General features: G+C 42.1%; 1 long non-coding RNA gene across 1 annotated transcript; it reads left to right on the top strand.

Annotated features, from left to right (window-relative positions):
- The first annotated feature begins 7078 nt into the window (after positions 1-7078).
- Positions 7079-14359, top strand: LOC129392191 (uncharacterized). Its single transcript, XR_008617668.1, has 3 exons — positions 7079-7279; positions 8512-9741; positions 14315-14359. It is a non-coding gene; the product is annotated as an uncharacterized lncRNA (long non-coding RNA).
- Positions 14360-20206: the final 5847 nt, after the last annotated feature.

Below are 20206 nucleotides of genomic sequence, written 5' to 3'. Positions count from 1 at the left end.
TGCCAATGCAGGGGACACAGGTTCCAGCCCTGGTCCGGGAAGATCCCACATGCCCCGTAGCAACTAAGCCTGTGTGCCACAACTACCGAGCCTGCGCTCTAGAGCCCGCGAGCCACAACTACTGAGCCTGCGCTCTAGAGCCCGTGCTCCGCAACAAGAGAAGTCACCGCAGTGAGATCCAGGAGAAGCCACCGTTGCTCGCCGCAACTAGAGAAAGCCCGCGTGCAGCAATGCAGCCCCCCTAAATAAATAAATAAATTTATTTTTAAAAAAAGACGGTACTTGATTCATTATAGGTGTTCAATGTTTGAGTGTGGCTGATATTTGGCCAACATTTGTTCTAATTGGTTGGGAGTCCTAGCTGATTAGTCAGACATGTTCTGATTGGCCAGGACATGTACTGATTTGTTAATATTTGGATTACACCCCTGGTTGAGTCTTTTTCTTTTTTTTTAGACTTTTTTTTTTTTTGTATTTATTTTTGGCTGCTTTGGGTCTTCGTTGCTGCGCGGGGGCTTTCTCTAGTTGCGGTGAGCGTGGACTACCCTTCCTTGCGGTGCACGGGCTTCTCACTCTGGTGGCTCCTCTTGTTGCGGAGCACGGGCTCTAGGGTGTGCGGGCTCAGTAGTTGTGGCTCACGGGCTCTAGAGCGCAGGCTCGGTAGTTGTGGCGCACAGGCTTAGTTGCTCCGCGGCATGTGGGATCTTCCCGGACCAGGGCTCGAACCCGTGTCCCCTACATTGGCAGGCGGATTCTTAACCACTGTGCCACCAGGGAAGCCCTGGTCGAGTCTTTTTAGTTCTGCACTTCTAGTTCACTGGTTAAGTCCTAAGTAATGCTCTGAAAGTCAATAAATTAGGGTACTGCTGATTGTGTAACCGACATACTATTAGAACACCTGATTTTTCTGCCCTTCTTAGAGAACTTATCATAGGCAGCTGTGTGTTGTAATGATTTGAATATATGTCTACCATATTAAAACTCTCACACTAAATGCTGAGTTCGTTAAGAATAGAAGTGAGGGAGTTCCCTGGCGGTCCAGTGGTTAGGACTCCACACTTTCACTGCTGGGGACCTGGGTTCAATCCCTGGCTGGGAACTAAGATACCACAAGCCACGCTGGCATGGCCAAAAAAAAAAAAAAAGAAGTGAGATTTTTGTATCTTTTTTAGCCCTATCTGATGCAAAGCACATTGCCCCAGATGTTTGTTGGATAAACTTGAATTCATAAATGAATGACTATCATATTATGAGAGAAGAATAAAATCATTTAGAAAAAAAATTTTTTTAAACAGGTGAGGGACCTTTTTATAATTAATAAGACTTTCTTTCTAAGGTCACATTCCTTGCTTCCTTTAATCCAAATGTTCTCAAGTTCTTTCACTGAGTCTCTTCATACCAGTGCCATGGTCCAAGCACCCAGACTACTTGACCTCAGGAAACCCAGTCCCTCTGAATGTTTATCCCCCAGGAATGCTTATACACTCCACACATGCCTCCTGGTTGCCCTCCAGTTAGGTGGACTCAGCTTCTTGGATAATTTCCTCTGGTCATCTCATCTCTGCATCTCCATGGGCATCATAATACAGAATAAGCAACAGTGACACTTGATATCAAGGGCCCTGGAGTCCGCTGGTTATATCCTTCTCAAGGGCTGTTCCTGGCCAGTTGTTTCCGCAGAGCTGCCTATAAAATAGTGAACAAACCCAGTAAGATTCTTGCCTTCAAAGACCTTGCAATCTAGTGGGGGAGACAGACATGAAGCAAGCTATGAATAGCGTAGTATTACGAATGGCGATAAGCTGTATGACTGAGAGGAAGCCAGTACCATGAGAGACAATTACGGGGAGAACGTAGCTTAGGCGGGGGGCAGAGGGGGCGAGGAGATGGCTCTCTGAGAACCTGAGGCCCGGAGAATGGGCAGAAGTTGGCTGTGTGAAGACCCGGGTCAGAAAAGAGCTTGGTTCTGTGGCGGAAACCAGTAGGCCTGGAGGACAGCTGTGCAGAGAGCTGGTGGTGAGAAGCAAGAGGTAACAGCAGCCAGATCATGCAAGCGACCTCCAGGCCTTGACCTAGAAAGACTTTGATCAAAAAGTGATATGGGGCTTCCCTGGTGGCGCAGTGGTTGAGGGTCCGCCTGCCAATGCAGGGGACACGGGTTCGTGCCCCGGTCCGGGAGGATCCCACATGCCGCGGAGCGGCTAGGCCCGTGAGCCATGGCTGCTGAGCCTGCGTGTCCGGGGCCTGTGCTCCGCTACGGGAGAGGCCACGACAGGGAGAGGCCCGCGTACCGCAAAAAAAAAAAAAAAAAAAAAAAAAAAAAAAAAAAAAAAGTGATATGATCTAGTTGGCTGCTATGTGGAGAATAAACTGGAAGAAACCAAAAATGGAGATGCGGAGACCAGCTACAAGAAAGAGATCATGGTGGATTCAGTTACTCATGCTTTGTCTCTCAGACACAGTGTATGCACAAATTCTGACTTTTCACCTGCTTTCCTGTTCTGGCAAAAAAGAAAATATGGGTGCTGTTTATCTTCCTCTTATCATACAACCTGTTGAAGCTTACAGAACTCACATTCCTTCTCCTGTGAGCCTGGCTGTAGATGGGACAGTTACCTACCCCCAGGCTGACGCATACCTGCCGCTCCAAGAGCCAGGCTCCCTGCAGCCACAGATGGCTCTTATCCCTTGGAGGACTGGACCTAATAACACACAGACACTGAGGCTCCCTGGATCTCTCTGCCCTGAGGGATGCCCCCGGCTAGGTGTAACTATCGCCTTAGATGACAGCCCAACACACAACGTATGGAAATAAACTTTTCTTCTATATTAATCTGTCACAAAAGGAAGGTGAATGGCCATCCTATGAGATATACTATATAAAAAGTAAGTTCTCCCTAACATACAATCATGTTAAATACTAGCCATTATTCACATTCCTGTACAATTAACACTTTCAGTTTTCCTTATTTGAAGCACATTATAATAATGTAACTTTTGAATAATCTAAAAATTATTTCTCAAATATTTGATCTAAAAATTATTTCATACTTTTCATCATCTAATTATTTCTTAAATATTTTTATTATAATATTGCCTCTAAAATAAACTAACAAAACCTGATCACCATGTACTTCTGGCCATCCTTCTAGGTTTGGCAGCAAGCTTGGTTCATCAGCCTGGGGTTTAATATAACACAGTACTTGATGTGATGCTTAGTTCATCACTAGGATGTCATCTGAAGTTCTGAGAGAAGCAGTGGCAGAGCTGAAAGGATGTATGTAGCCACAGCCTGGGCAGAAGTTCTGAGACAAATAAATCTACTCGACATTTGCCTCCACAAATATTTTCGTTCATTCTTTTTTCTTTTACTTTGTTTTCCATCCAAGTGCTTGTCCTTAAAGAGCTAAAGGCTCTGAGAAAATTTCCAGAAACTGTGTATATAAAGCTGCCTTTTATTTATCCAGTTCTTCAGATCTCATTCATTTCTTTTACTTCTTCCTTATCATAAATATTCTTTTTTATTTTAGGCATCAAAACCTGTAAATTTTATTCTTTCATCTAAGTAATTACTTTTTTTCAATTCCTTTACCCCAGTCTTAAAGACCACAGGTGGGTACTTAGAGATGAGATTTTGCATAAAGGTGTTTCCTCCTTCCCAGCACAACTGTCTCGTTTTATTTCTTTCTCTGAGTTAATCTTAAAAACCTGAGTTTTGTTCTTCACTTGGAAGATTTTGCATGAGGCTAATCTTTCCTCCACTACCCCAGTCTTAAAAGCCAGCACTGGTCTGATTTGAGGAGATGTTTTGTAATGGGTTTCTATATTTTCCCCCATCACTTTTTGGGGGAACACTTATTTCCCAGTCCCCTATTTCCACATGGAGGCATTTCTGCTACAGCACCATGGAAGAAGTGAGTCTTCTGATTGGTGAGATCAGAAGAAGGAAGGAGGGCATGTTAACATAGCTGCTTCCTCTTTGGGACTCATTCATTCATTCATTCATTCATTCATTTCCTTTTAAAATTATTCATTCGACAAATATTTGAGTGACTGCTACTTTCTGGGCTCTATTCTAGATGCTGGGATGTAAGATCAAACAAAACAGTGGAGCCAGGTTGGGGAGAAGATAGGTAAATAAATAAAATATATAGTGTATCAGGTAGCAATAAATGTCATGGAGAAAAATAGAATAGGGAAGGGGGAATGAAGTGTGAAAGTTGCTGTCAATGGGGAAGGGGGGGTCCCAATTTTAAATCTGATGTCTAGAGAAGGCCTCAGTAAGAGGGTGACCCTTCAACAAAGATTTATGGAGGTGGCATGAATAGCAAATGAAAAGCCTCTGAGGCAGAAGCATGCCTGGACTGTTTGAAGACCAACAAGAATGTGGCTGGAAAGGATGGTTCTAGGGGGAAATTAGCAAAAGATGAGTCAGATATGGCCAGAGCAGAAACAGGTTATGTAGACTTTGCAGGTATAAGCAAAAACTCTGGCTTTTAGTCTATGCTAAATAGGGAGCTATTTAAAGTTTGGGGACACAGCAGTGTTGATTTTAAAAGACTTAGATTTTATCACTTATATGTGGAATCTAAAAAAAATGGAACAAATGAACCTATTTACGAAACAGAAATTGAGTCACAGATAGAAAACAAACTTATGGTTACCAAAGGGGACAGGGGCTGGTGGGGGGGATAAATTGGGAGATTGGGATTGACATATACACACTACTATATATAAAATAGATAACTAATAAGAACCTGATGTATAGCACAGGAAACTCTACTCAATACTCTGTAACGGCCTATATGGGAATAGAATCTAAAAAAAGAGTGGATAGGGCTTCCCTGGTGGCGCAGTGGTTGGGAGTCCGCCTGCCGATGCAGGGGACACGGGTTCGTGCCCCGGTCCGGGAGGATCCCATATGCCGCGGAGCGGCTAGGCCCGTGAGCCTGCGCATCCGGAGCCTGTGCTCCACAACGGGAGAGGCCACAGCAGTGAGAGGCCCGCGTACCGCAAAAACAAACAAACAAACAAAAAACAAACAAACAAACAAAAAAGAGTGGATATATGTATACGTATAACTGAGTCACTTTGCTGTACAGCAGAAACTAACACAACATTGTAAATCAACCGTACTCCAATCAAAATTAATTAACAAACAAACAAATAAGTAAGACTTAGATTTTAAAGGGATCCCTTTGGATCAGGATGGTAGTGGTAATGAATAGCTTTTAGCCACTGCAATAATCCAGCCGAGAACTGATGGTGGCTCAGACAAGGGTGGTGGCTTTGGAGGTGGGGAGAAGTGGTAAGAGTCTTAATTTATTTTGAAGTTAGACCCCATGGGAATTGCTGATGAATTGAATTGAATGAATTGAAAGAGGAACCAAGGAGGCTTTGAGGCTTTGGCCTTGAGCACCTGGAAAACTGGAAAAGGGGACTTGGAGGAGAAGCAGGCTAGAAAGGGAGGTCAGGGGTTTGGGTTGGGATGTGCTAAAATGGACATCCAATCAGACGTGCAAGTGGAAGTGGGAACCAGGCAGCTGGATATAAGAACCTCGAGTTCAGGGAGAAGTCCTAGGGGAAGATGTAAATTTGGGAGGCGTTAGCATATAGCCCATATTTGAATGAGGTCACTAAAAGAGTGAGTGTGAAAAAGGAGAGGAGGGGAGGGAAGGGCAGGGGAGGGGAGGGGAGGGGAGGGGAGGGCAGGGGAGGGGAGGGGAGGGGAGAGTGAGCCATGAAGCATTTCAGCATTCACAATTCACAGAGAAGAGGGAGAGCCAGCAGGAAACCAGCAGGAGTAGCCAGTGAGATCAAAGAATGACCAGGGGAATTGGGTGTCCGGGAAACCAAGAGAAAAAGTGTTTGGGGATTGGGGGGGCGGTATTTAATCAATTGTTTAAATGCTACAGAGAGGTCGAGGAAGGAAAGACTAGGAGTGATCTGCATGCTTTCAGAGCGTGCATTTCGGTCTACTCTGCTGTGGCTTAAGGAGCCTGCAGTTTTCCTGCTATGCCAGACTGAGTAAGCCTCTCTAATTCAAAGAAAGAAGCTGCAAGCCCTTTTGACCACAAATCTAAGCCACGTTATTCAGTCTAGCTTTCAATAGTGAAGCTGATATTTTTATCTTCATCTGCGTATCTCTTTGATCTACTCTCCCTTCAATCGGAGCTATGCAGGGAAGATGGGTATTAATTTATTGGCCCCCCCAAAAGCGTCAACGATCTCAAATATTCTTTTTGTGTATCTCTGCTTGATAGATGTGAAGTTTTGTTTTGTTATATATAGTAGGTTTCCCCAATATTATTTTCTCTTCTTCCTGCCCTGTCTTAGAAAGATTCTCCCCCAAGCTACTTTCTTCTTCTCTAGTCCGGCTTTTAACACCCACCATAGGAGGTATGGATACCTCAGTGTGAAGCCAGGGACCCTAATCCAGCCCCATAGTGATTCTTTCTTCTCGTGGGAAGCAGATGGGATTAACAGACCTAATAATTCCTAATTATTGTTCTTAAACAAGGTACAACAGGATTCATAAACCTCTTCCCAGAAGCCAGGCTGAACATCTCACACAAGCGTCAGAATTTTTTTACAACTGCACCATTAAAAGCCTCTCTTTATGGAAAAACCATGTGTGTACGTTTTCATGTTTCTAAGAGGATAGGAATAAACTTGCCCCTTGGTGACCCAAATGAAGTAGAGAATAGGATGTCTCCGTGAACCCACAGGATCTGCTCTGAGCAGAGCGACACATGGAGTGAAAAACAATCTAAGTCCTTGGAAATGTCACCGGGTCATGCCTCGTTCATGTCCTGACCGACAAAGACACTGAATCTGGGCAGAGGACCGCGGGGAACTTTAAGGAAGACAACCTCAGGCAGAGAACAGGAGCCACAAAGCTCACAAAGATGATGAGAAATCCTCTGGTGGCCTCTGGCTCTTAGGGTCTGAAATTTCCATCTCAAGATCAAAAGCACCAAGGTACAGTCCAGCTGAGAAAGGGCACTTGTCCTAATTTGGGAAGAGGCTAAAAATAAAACCAAGGAGGAGTTTTTGGAGAGATGATATGGCATGGGGTTACTCGTCCATGACATTAGACATATTTCTTCTTCATTCTCTCTTTCTCCTTAGAGTTACAGACCTTGGGCGTTTCTGTCGTTGTAGTTTTTGCCTTATCAATAGCTTTAAAGACTATTAGTAGTATCCTTAGGGAGATTTACAGGAAGCTGTTTCTGATGACCAGCACGTACACTTCATTTTCATTCTACCACCCTCAGAGGTAAGATATGATTCTTTTATACTTTCTCATTCCTGTGAAAAATGTTTACTTTTATGTTTCTCTTTAATACCTTGGCCTTAAACTTGTGAAACTCTGTCGTCTTATTCCAGAGATCTTTATTTACACAAAACTACTCTCTCCTTCACTAACAAAATCTTTTAAGACAAGTAGATTTCTGGTAGAGGACATTTCACACAGTATTAACTTGTTCTTTCAGAAGACAAATTTCTTTCTTCCTCAGCCTTCAATACATAATGATCAAGTTCTCTTATTGAGAAAATCTGTGTACATCTTTTCTCTTTCACCTTGAAACTAGGGCTAGAAATATTAGACGCTGAAGAATTTCATTTCATTACCTTTGGCTTTATATTATGTAATTCTTTCCCAGTGGAGTGACAATTTAATTTCCAATCTGTCTTCCATTACATCATTATCCAGGTTTTAAAATATTAATCTCATCGATGACACACCATCTCTTCCAGTTTCTAGTACATGGTAAACTAGATATTCGTAAGTATTAATTTAAAGGAAAAAATTTGGCAAAAAAATTTAGTTTAAACTGGAATGATAAATAAAAATCTTTACTGTTTATCACACTCAATATATTTGCCTCAGAGGCTGTTCATCGACCAAATTTATTTCTTATTTATTTATTTATTTTGTGGCCGCACTTCACGGCTTGTGGGATCTTAGGACCAGGGATCCAACCCGGGTCCTCAGCAGCGAAAGCATGGAGTCCTAACCACTGGACCGCCAGGGAATTCCCCATCGACCAACTTTAACTTCATGCCTTCTATGCAAATCCAGAATGGCAATTTCAGAGGAAAGGACAGTACAGCCTTCACATGGGGGCAAAGGGGGCTTCTGTTGGGAGCCTTATGCCTCAGGGCACCTCAGGCTTTGAAGTGTCTTTGTATGGAAATGCTCTAAATCTCCTCCAGCATGTGGGCCATTCAGGCCGAGCTGCCCGTGCCAGCCCCGGTTTCTGTCCTTAGGGGAGCTCTCTGACCCTGCCTCTACTCACATGTCCACGAATACTGCCATTCATTTTAAATTAAACTCTTTATATTGCTGAAGCCCTGCTAGAAATATTTCCCGAGGTCACCTCTCTGCCCCCATCCGCCAACAGTCTCTCCATGGCAACAGAGCCATCCTATGTCACTCCCAGCCCCGTGTCCAGTGTCTGCCTGGCTGAAGGGGATTTGAGAGCGTGTGTTTGTTTCTTTTAATAGCGCTGGATCTCAATGTTGGACAAGATCTCAGAGCTCTGCAAATCTAATCCCCGCTGAGTAGGAATGGCTTCTGTAATCCTCTGTCACGTCACCCCTGCTTGGACAACCAGCTCCCGAGAGCTCGTGGTATGCAGCTGAAATGCACTGCTGGATGATGTCGCGACTGCGGCCTACGCCCACCAGCCCGCAAGCTAATTTTCCCTCCCAAAGCCGCAACCAACAAGGCCTAATCCCTGTTCCATATGGCGACCCTTAAGAGGCCTGAAATACTGAAGCATGTTTGCTTGAAGTTATTTCCTCCTTTCTATCAAAAATATTTTCTCTCCCCCCTCCTTTCTCTTTCTCTTAAGCACATGAAGTTTTGTCTCCCAACGCAAGAGGTTTCCTTTGACATTAATTTCTCCTTCAGTAGTCAACACTCACATTCCTTAGAGAGAAGGGTTTTTTAATGGAATTAATTCCTCCTTCCCCTCAGAAATGTTTTCTCTCACTGCTTGGGCTTTAAATCTTTAAAGACATTAGACATTAGACATGTATTCTAAAAGCTGAAAATGCCCAGTGAAGAGCAAGAATGGATTATTTAGAGAAGAGAATGTACCTGGAGCTACTGCTACCTATGACATCACAGAACTCTCTCCTTGTTTCTTTTTCTGAGTTAACCATAAAGACCTGAGGTTTTGTTCTCATGTCTAAGAATGAAGCTCTTTTTCTTCTTTACTAGACCAACCTTAAATAAGAGAAAGCACCTTAGAGAAAGGGTTTTTGCATGAAGTTTTTCTACCTAGTCCATATAAATTCTTTTTTACAAATTCTTTTTTTAACCTTACAAAATTTTTTTAGGGGCTTCCCTGGTGGCGCAGTGGTTGAGAGTCTGCCTGCCGATGCAGGGGACACGGGTTCGTGCCCCGGTCCAGGAAGATCCCACATGCCGCAGAGTGGCTAGGCCCGTAAAAAAAAAAAAAATTTTTAACCTTACAAATTCTTTTTTTAACCTTAATTTTAATCCTGCATCTCTGTTTTCTTATCTGAAAAATTTTTGAATATATTTTCTTCCACTCCCCAGTCTTAAAGATCAGGGATGCAAGAGTCTGTTTGTTTCCGTTACCAAAGTATTGCTTTCCACACCTTAGCCTTATAGATCTGTGGATTTGTTATCTCTTTTAATGAAGGGACAAAAGTTACAAACTGGCAACTTAGAGAAAAAGAGATACAACTGGGACCAATGATCAGGTACTACTTCAGTAGTATTTATTTATTTATTTTAAATAACTTTATTTATTTATTTATTTTTGGCTGCGTTGGGTCTTCCTTGCTGTGCACAGGCTTTCTCTAGTTGCAGCGAGCAGGGGCTACTCGTCATTGCAGTGCACGGGCTTCTCATTGTGGTGGGTTCTCTTGTTGCAGAGCATGGGCTCTAGGTGCGTGGGCTTCAGTAGCTGTGGCACACGGGCTCAGGAGTTGTGGCGCACGGGCTTATTTGCTCCGCGGCATGTGGGATCTTCCTGGACCAGGGCTTGAACCCGTGTCCCCTGTATTATCAGGCAGATTCTTAACCACTGCGCCACCAGGGAAGTCCCACTACTTCAGTTTATATTTACAATGTTTTAATTTTAAAGAATAAAAGAAGGTATAATTCATTTCAATTTGATTTTTGTGTATATCATTTCAACGAAATAAAAATATAATTTATTAATATGTGTACAAAATTAATTTTAGCTACTCAAAATAATGACATAGATCTAAATGTACTAATATGAGAACATGCCCATCATGAATTTCAGAAATAAATCTATAATGCTGTACTGTGTGCATGTGTGTGTGCATGTAAAAATGATTAATGTGTATAAAGGGTGCAGTGGGCTGAATATTTGTGTCCCCCTGAAATTCATATGTTGAAACGTAATCCCCAATATGATGTTATTTGGAGGTGAGGCCTTGAAAGGTCTCAGTCCCCTTATAAAAGAGCCCTACAGAGCTCCCTTGCCTCTTTGCTACATGAGGACATGGCAAGTAGACAGCCTTCTATGAACCAGGATGCAGGCCCTCACCAGACACCAAATCTGCTGGTGCCTTGATCTTGGACTTCCCAGCCTCCAGAACTGTGAGAAATAAATTCCTGTTGTTTATAAGCTACCCAATCTATGGTATTTTTGTTAGAGCAGCCTAAATGGACTAAGACAGGAAAGATAAACACAAAACTGTCAAGAATGATTATCTATGGGAGGTGTGTTGCATTGCCTCCATGAAAGGAGAGAAGTGCTATAAGATAACTTTCACTTTTGACTTCATATTCACTAGTATTACAAGTGGATAATAAGCATATATTTCTTCTAAAAAATGTTAAAGTTGCCACCAGAACAGAAATAGAAAAGAAAAAAGAAAATATGCTAAGAACCTAGAATCAATCAAGAGAAATTATATAAAATGTAGATGTTAATTTCCATTGAAATTCTTTTCTAATAACTATCTACATTTTATTAACCTCAGATTATGTCATCCAGTTTCATTTCGTAATCTACGTCTTGTTATTTTAATGGTGATCATATTTAAGGTTGATTGTAACTTTTCTATGAAGTAGTCAGTGATGAACTTTGACCTCTTTCCCATGCATACTATAGATCAGGGAAATACTTCTTAAGGAGACATTACACCTTTACCTATAGTAGAACTTCAGAGTTCTTATATTATAACATTTCTTCATAAAGAGTCAATTTTTTATATTTTCACTCAGTTTGCAGTTCCTAGTTTTGTTGAGTCCTTGTTTTCCTGAACCTGACTCTAATCAGGTTCAGTCTCTTTGGGATGTTTTCACAGGCTATTTGAAAAGAGATGATGAACTAGAGTTCCCCCATATTTTTTCCTCTTAAAAAAAATAAATATTCTTTTCCCTTGCTTAATTTTAAAACTCAAATAGAATTTCTGGTTCCTGCAAAGATGGTAAACTGGCACAGATGGCTGGCTCTCTTCCGCAGAGTCAAACAAGGAAAAGCTTCAAGAGAACATGAATTCCAGGAACTAATGACATCGACAGTAAGAAACCTCTGGGGAGGTAGAAGCAGTGCACCTGAAAGGGAATTCTATTTTTCCTTTAGACTATATCTTACAAGGAAGGTACAAATTGCTGTATTTTGAAGTTATTGAATTAATTCTTCTCTGTATAGTTAAGCTATCAACTTGATATATTTGATTTTTTTGTTTTCAATTTTCAGGATTAATATTCTCCTATCTTGATTTAATTTTGTTTTATAATTACATAAACCATTTACGTGGTTTATCTACCTGAAAGGGGTGGGGGCATATGGGTTGGCTAGAGCCTGGGGCAGAAGACAGGCTGGGAGAAATACGTTAGTGAAAACAAGTTGACATTCCCTCCTGCCTCTTCCATAGCTCTGTTTTGAGGCAATGACTGCCTTCTTGTCCGTCAGGGAAATCAGTGAAATAGGGGTCCGAAGGGTAAAATCAGGCAACCAAAATCTCAGCTAGAGTTAGGAGTTAACAAAAACAGGGGTGAAGTGACCAGCCTGGAGCATTTATTCCTCCACCCCTTCACCATAATCCCTGGCTATTCACTTCCAAATTATATGTCCAGCCTGGACCTTGCCCTTGGACTCCAGACTTGTCTATCCAAAACAGTCTACTCATAACTCTCCTTGCATGTCTAACAGGCACCTCAAACAAAATGTGTCCTCAACCAAACTCTTGATATTCCCCCCAAAACCTCTTCTTTTTGCCGTCTTCACCATTACAGTAAGTGATAATTCTATTCTTCTAGATACTGATTCCAAATCTCTTGGTGCTGTCCTCCATTTATACCTGAGTAAATTCATACAGTGGAGAACTATGCAGCTGTGGGGAAAACAGTAAGATTCCTATGTACCACTATGGAGTGATTCCATGATGCATAGCTAAGTGAAAAAAGCCAGGTGCAGGATAAAGTGAATAGCAGTGTACCTTTACCTAAACAGGGAGGCAAAATGAGAAAATGCATATATTTTCAAAAATGGAAGAATAAATTAAAATGTAATGGGAAATGACTACTTTTAGGAGGAAGGAAGAAGCAGGTTCGAGGAAACAGGGTTACAAGATAAACTTCTCTGAATATACTTTGTTTTATAGCTTTTAACTTAGAAACCATGTAAATGGTTTATGTAATTATAAAACCAAAATAAATCAAGATAGGAAAATATCAATCCTGAAAACTGAAAACAAAAAATATCAAATATATCAAGTTGATGGCTTAACTATACAGAGAAGAATTAATTCAATAACTTCAAAACACAGCGATTTGTACCTTCCTTGTAAGGTATAGTCTAAAGGAAAAATAGAATTGCAAAGTAATCTTAAATTGTATCCAGGAGTCATATTGCTAATAACAAAAGTATGAAACTGTTAAACACACATATATATAATAGGATAAAACAAGTAATCCGTTAATGATGTTTGAAACTATTATATATACACACAGAATAAACTAAGGCAAATTAAGTAATTATGCTAAAGAGTAAGTATAAAGAGATACAAATATAAAATCAAAGAAGTTAGGTTTTGAAAATGTGATATTTTATTTGAATTGGAAATACGAGTATTAACTTAGAATACAAGAATAAATGTTTCTAGCTCTGCCCAAGGAAACGACCTAGAAGCAATGACCAGCCCAATGAGGACCCCTAGTGCCCAGACTGTACTCTCTAAATACCATTTCCCATGAAAAGGAACCAGGGCTCCTTGGGAAAGGAGGAATGAGCCTGGAATACCTAGTCATACTAGAAAACAAGGAAGCTATTAACGTTCACTGGGGTCATGCAAAAAAGTCCACAGGAACCAGTTTGAAGGAGCTCCCAATGGTCAAAACTGAAACAATTTGCAGGGGCTCCCAATAGCCAAAGGTGGAACATTATCAATAAGAATAATGATCGTAGTAGAGTGAAACATATAAAATATGTTAAAATCCACAAGTTTATAATGATACTTTTTTTAAAACCTCATTGATCACCTTTAGAGGATACAAAAGAACCAAATAATTTTTCTAAAAACTGGAAATGCAAGAGAATGAATACCCCACGAAGCAAGCCTCCTACAAGGACAGGAGTCAGTGTAAATACCCCTTTCTTCTCTTTCAAGCAACAGTTCTTCACGGGCACTCTACATGACTTCCCAGGGTGTCCCTAGCAGGATGAACTTCTAGTCCCCCACAGCGGGATCAACTCAGTGAGGTGCTCTCAGGTTATCTTTTCCTCCTTTCCTGCTTCATCCTCCCTTCTTCTGCTCCTTGGAGGATCATTTTCCAAAACAATGACCATCATGCAAGTCCTTGTCACAGGCTCTGCTTTTTTGAAGAACCTAGCGTTCTTCAAAAGTTGTTCCCTCAGAAGGAAATTCTGGAACTGGGTCACTGATAGGTCAAACATCAGTAATGACTCCACTACTGGTGATAAGTTAAAAAAACTATGGATTTGGCTGACTTTTGTTCATGGCCTTAAAGGCCTTGAAGAAAAAAAATAAAAAATTAAAAAAGATGGGCTCAGGTTAACCTGACAACTCTAGACATACTGTGAAAGTGAGAAAGCCTCCATGGCAGTGTTTAAAGAGGTTCTTACCCTTTTTCACAGGGGCCTGAAAATCAAGTCCAGGATTTAACTGCTAGGCTAGCAGAGCTCAAAGAATACTGAACAACAGTCTAAACAGGTCTCACATCAAGCTCAAGGACCTGATATCATGATGCTGAGAATCAGAGACCTACCATGGGGATATCTGGGTGCATGAGCCTAACCACCTTGAACCCCGATACCTCTTAATCTTCCAGGTTGGCAAAAGCAGCTCCCCACCCCCTTGCTAAAGAAGAACAGCCTCCATTAAAACGGAGACTCCCAAAAGACCACACCTGAGGCAGGTAGTTCACAAAATTATGCTTGTTCTCTTCTAGATCTGGCTACCTGCCTTCAAACCAATGACTAGGGGCAGGTCAGAGTGGAACCCAAGTGGGGAAATACTCCTCTGGAAGCATATTGTATATGCACTCTGTGAATACGAATACCTGGCCAGCATATAGCAACAGGAGCTGGGGCATATATGGAAATGGAACTCAAGGGTGTTAGACAGAGAGGGAAAAATAAAAGGCAGGATAAGGGAGCAATTGTTGACATGGGAGCACTCTTTCATGACCTGGGGCTTACTGTCCTGACAAGGACACCTGAATCAGTCAGTCCTCAAATGCTGTTGGGGTGACTCCTTCAAGCTTGAACACAATGTTGGTTGGCCATGAGATAGAAATGCTAGAACTGCCTTGACAGAGTGTGGAGGAAGGTTCAGGAAAGTAGAAATGTTAGAATGATTGCTATACAACTCGGAGAACCTGATACCTAACTAGGTCCCCCAGGAAGGCCCAGAGGGCACTCCCATCACAAGAGCAACAAGAGATGACACTGGTCATGGGGTGCCAGCATCTTCGAGAAGTCCAGCAATAAGTGGCCTCTGTACGACACCACCGATTGCAGGAGATTCTACCCTGGAGTCAAACTCTCTATTATCAAACGGGGTGACAGGATTCCAGACCAGCAGAGGCCAGATGATGGCATCTAAACTTAGGAGTCAAGATGAACATGATGATTGTAATACAGACCAAGCTCGGGATGATAGCCAAGGTCCCCTGACCTACCAGCATCTGTGACAATGGCTAATAGACCAGGGTGTTACTAGGAACAATACAGATGGACAACAGATTAGAATATTACTTGGTTTATGTAACCACACAAAAATTGAAAGGTAATGAGAAAAAGGTTGATATCAGTCATGACAATAGTTACTTACAGTCTCATTTATCAGTTTTAGGACAGTTCTGAGACCTAGAGCCTACTGACTGAAAAGGATGCCTAATCCCCTTGATAAAAGACCTTGCAATGCCACGTCAAATACATGCATAAGCACTTCCCCATTCCTTCCTCAAAGGAATCTGCAGCCATTTTTCTAGACACGCTAAGGAAAGGGGAATACCCAGACCTACTGGATACACAGTCTGGACTGACAGTGATGCCATGGGACCTAACATGCCATCATAGTTCCCAAGTGAGAGTGAAGCTTATGAAAGCAAGGAGAGAAATGGTGTCTTAGCCCAAGTTCATCTCATGGTGGGTACGATGTGTGCATGAATGTTGTTGGGCCCCTGAGCACATCCTTGGGATGGATATACTTAAAAACAGGAAAACCCCTCATCTTTACTCCTTGACTTGTTCAGTAAGAGTCATTACGGTAGAAATGGCCAAGTGAAAGCCTCTGAAATTACCTGCTTCCTCTTCCAGCCATGATAGTATATCAGAAGGAATACCACACACTGGGAAGAATTACAGAAATTCGTACCACCTTCAAAGTATTAAAGAAAGCAGAGATGGTGGTCCCCATCACATTCCAGTTTAATTTACCTTTCTAATCCTGAAAAAAGAAAAAGAAACAAGATTGACAGCTCCTGGTTCACTACCATAAACTGATATAAACTTAAGCAAGGGGTAGTCCCAATCACAGGTGCTATACCAGATGTGATACCTTTACTGAAACAGAACAACATAGTTTCTGTCACTTGGGATACACTACTGACCTGGCAAGCGCATTCGTTTCAATTCCTAGCAATAAAGAGGACCAAAAGCTTTTTTTTTTTTTTTTTTTTAATGTGGGATGGACAGCAGTACTCATTCACTGTTTTGTCCCAGGGGTATGCTCACTCTCCCAGTCTCTGGCATCTTTCCTCATGGAGCTGCATTTTTTCCTTCGCCCAAAACACAAAGAAGTCAAAGGAAAAGGTCCATCAGAAGGTGAAGGAGCTACAGGTTTCTGCTCCAGGCCAACAAGGTAAACCAGCAGATCAGTGATAACACATCTGAGTTGCAATAGCAACTGATGCCCTACACTGACCTTGAGAGCATTAAAAAACGGCTGCTTCTTCCCTTCCACCTTTCAGAAACTTGCACAAGTTTCTTTTGTCACCAACCCCAACCTGGAACCACACAGGGAAAGAAATTCTAAGAAATGCAGTTCTAGCTTAGCTAGGTTCAAACACCCCACCAACTTTCTTGAGTTCCATGTAAATTATAAACAATAGTTCTCAAGTTTTATTATGCAAAAGTATCATAAGGCATTCTGATTGTCTACTGCTACAGACTAAACTTCCCCCAAATTAGTGACATAAATCAACAGCCATTTTATTATTCTCAGGGCTTCTATGGATCAAGAATTCAGAGCACAGTGAGGATAACTTGTCTCTACTTCACAATGTCTGGGTTGCTCAGTTGAAAAGCCTTATAGCTGGGGATGTTGCAAATGGATGGAGGCTGGAATAAGCTGGAGTCTTCTTCACCAGCATGTCTGGTACCTGCGCTGGGATGACGCAAAGGCTGAGCTCAACTGGGATTACCAAGCCAGTTTTTTTCACCGAGTCTTTCCATGTGGTGTGGGCTTCCTCATAGCATGGCAGCTTCAAATAGTCAACCTTCTTACACGGTGGCTCAGGGATCCAAGGGCAAGTGCTCCAGCAAACAAGGCAGAAGCTGCATGGCCTCTTTGTCCTACCTCAGAGGTCATGTAGTGTCATTTCTGCTTAATTCTATTAAAAGTGAGTTACTATAACTGACTGACTAAAGCCAGTCCAGATTCAAGGGGAAGGCAAATTAGACCTCACTTCTCAGTGGGAAGAATATCAAAGAATCTGTGGTCATCTTTAAAGCTTTAACACTGGAGGAGCTTTCAAAATGCAGACTCCAACTTTTATTTTTTATTTTATTATTTTTTTTAAAACAGCTTTTGAGAATGCTAGACGTTACTGCTTATCTTTTTAATTATTATTTTATTTATTTATTTATTTATTTTAGGCTGCATTGGGTCTCCGCTGCTGCGTGCGGGCTTTCTCTAGTTGCGGCGAGCAGGGGCTACTCACCGTTGCGGTGCGCGGGCTTCTCATTGCGGTGGCTTCTCTTGTTGCAGAGCATGGGCTCTAGGCACGCGGGCTTCAGTAGTTGTGGCGCGCGGGCTCAGTAGTTGTGGCTCGCGGGCTCCAGAGCGCGGGCTCCCTAGTCGTGGTGCTCGGGCTTAGTTGCTCCGCAGCGTGTGGGATCTTCCCAGACCCAGACCAGAGATCAAACCCGTGTCCCCTGCATTGGCAGGAAGATTCTTAACCACTGTGCCACCAGGGAAGTCCCCGGACACCAACTTTTTAATTAAATATGATGGTGTAAAAGCAGAATTTATCCATCGACTCTCAGAAAATTACCCCAAAACAGCAAGGAGAGGGAGAAACACAAACACAAACATAATAGTCAATAAAATTAAGAAATAGTTGAAACCGTGAACCTCTAAGTAGGCCAAAGAATGCCAAAAGTAGAAAGGATTAAGCAAGGATTCAAGAAAATTCAGAGAGGGAGAGATCACCCTGGGCTACAGGTTTCAGAAAGAGTTGGCAAAGGCGTTTCATCAAGATTAAGGGAACACACTGAAGTGCAAAATCAAAATAATTAGTTTACAACAGTGGGGAATGGGATGTACAGGTTGATTCATAAAAATATAGGCTGTAGGTTTAAAGAAGAATCCCTTGGACTGGGCATATTCCCCCGCCCTCCTCCTCCTCTTCATCACCATCATCATCGTCATCATCACCTCAGTCCATAAGGAGGTAAGAAAAGAGACATTTTACATTGTGAACTGATTTCATCTGGTTAGAAAGGAGTGGTGGGGGAGACCAAATGAATTCCCACATATATCTCAGAATTGTTTTTTTAAATATCCCTAACTTGATACATGTTCTTACCCCTCTCTCTCACTGACATTCCATGAACAGCTGATCCAGTAAAAACTCAATCCATTCCGAAAATTTTTTTCAATGAGTCAACTTTTTATTTCACTGACAGGTACTTCCGACTCTCTCTCTCTGATGCTGCATTTAAAATCTTCAAAATCCCCCAAAATAGCATTCAGCCTTCCTGTATCCAGAGACAGGGGCCCAGAGACAAAAAAGATCAGGCCCCAGGCTGTTTTCAGGTGGCATAGTGGCAGACATTCCTACGCAAGTCTTTGTCAGTTTTTAACTGAAATGCCTTTAAGCTCTCCATCCTGAAACTTTTTTCTATGGCATCTATGACAGAAATGCATTCATCTCTCATATATAAAACTCCATGGGGTGGGAAGGTGTGGGAAATCCATTCAAAATTGAGTAATCAAATTGGAACTAGGGTAGCAGCTGTACAGAGACGCAGCAAGGAAAAAAATGGAGGAGAGGAACAGAAAAAAGAGGGAGTCAAAAAACAACAGAAGGGCTTCCTTGGTGGCGCAGTGGTTGAGAGTCCGCCTGCCGATGCAGGGGACGCGGGTTCGTGCCCCGGTCCGGGAAGATCCCACATGCCGCGGAGCGGCTGGGCCAGTGAGCCGTGGCCGCTGGGCCTGCGCGTCCGGAGCCTGTGCTCCGCAACGGGAGAGGCCGCAGCAGTGAGAGGCCCGCGTACCGCAAAAAAAAAAAAAAAAAAAAAACAGAAAAATATTTCTATAGACCAGGTGAAAATTTAGACCAAATGTTTTGTCATGAATTATGATCAAGTAAAGATGAAGTAATTGGGGTGTAATCCAATATGACTGCCTCCGTATAAAAAGGGGAAATCTGGACCAGAGACAGACACATACAAAGGGAAGATGATGTGAAAACACAGGGAGAAAGCCATCTACCTGCCAAAGGATGTCTGAGACCACCAGAAGCTAGAAGAGAGCCCTGGAACAGATCTTTCCCTCCCAACCCTCAGTAGGAACCAGCCTTGCCAACACCTTGATCTTCAACTTCTCGCCTCCAGAGCTAGAGCTATGAGACAATAAGCTTCTGCTGTTTAAGTCACCCAGTTTGTGGTACTTTGTTACAGCAGCCCTAGCACACTAATTCAAGAAGGGAGGTGGAAGAACCAATATACTAAATTTACCATTGATCATTGTAGGGAATTAACTGGCATTATCTCAAGAAATACAGGTGAAATGGTGTGTTATAAAGTAAACCACTTGTATAAAAATACAAATACTTGAGTGTTAACAGAAGAAACCCACACATAAAAACAAAGATGCTATCTATGAATTGTGAAAACAGAAAATACACTTAAAAATTTATGACAAAGCAAGAACAAACATTAACCTTGAATTAATGTGAAATGACTAAATTCACCTTTTAAAAGAAAAGGTTTTCAGATTGGATCACAGAGTAAAATTCTGCTACGCATAAGGACACACCTAAAAGAGATTATCCTAGTGTCTATTGCTTTGTCTATTTGAAAATGAATCTTGAGTTGCTAAGTAGGAGCTGAGCCAAGAAAAAGATGACCTGGCCCATATTACCGTTGAATATGCAACCTCATCTGTCACAAATTCACATAGAGACTTCTCTGGTGCTGATCATATGTTTATGAATGCATCTCTCTATATATGAAGAGTGTGAGTTCAGTTATAAAGTGCATTAATATAGCCAGAGGTAGGATTCTTTGTCCATAGTTCAAATATGTGTGCTCAAAATTCAGAAAAGTTCAAAATAAGAATATGACAGGGACTTCCCTGGTGGCGCAGAGGTTAAGAATCCACCTGCCAATGCAAGGGACACGGGTTCGAGCCCTGGTCCAGGAAGATCCCACATGCCGCAGACCAACTAAGCCCATGTGCCACAACTACTGAGCCTGCGGTCTAGAGCCCG

Source organism: Physeter macrocephalus, chromosome 6, assembly GCF_002837175.3.
Source record: "Physeter macrocephalus isolate SW-GA chromosome 6, ASM283717v5, whole genome shotgun sequence".
Taxonomy (NCBI): domain Eukaryota; kingdom Metazoa; phylum Chordata; class Mammalia; order Artiodactyla; family Physeteridae; genus Physeter; species Physeter macrocephalus.
The sequence above is the reverse complement of the archived record's forward strand: the minus strand, read 5'-3'. Positions and strand labels throughout refer to the sequence as shown.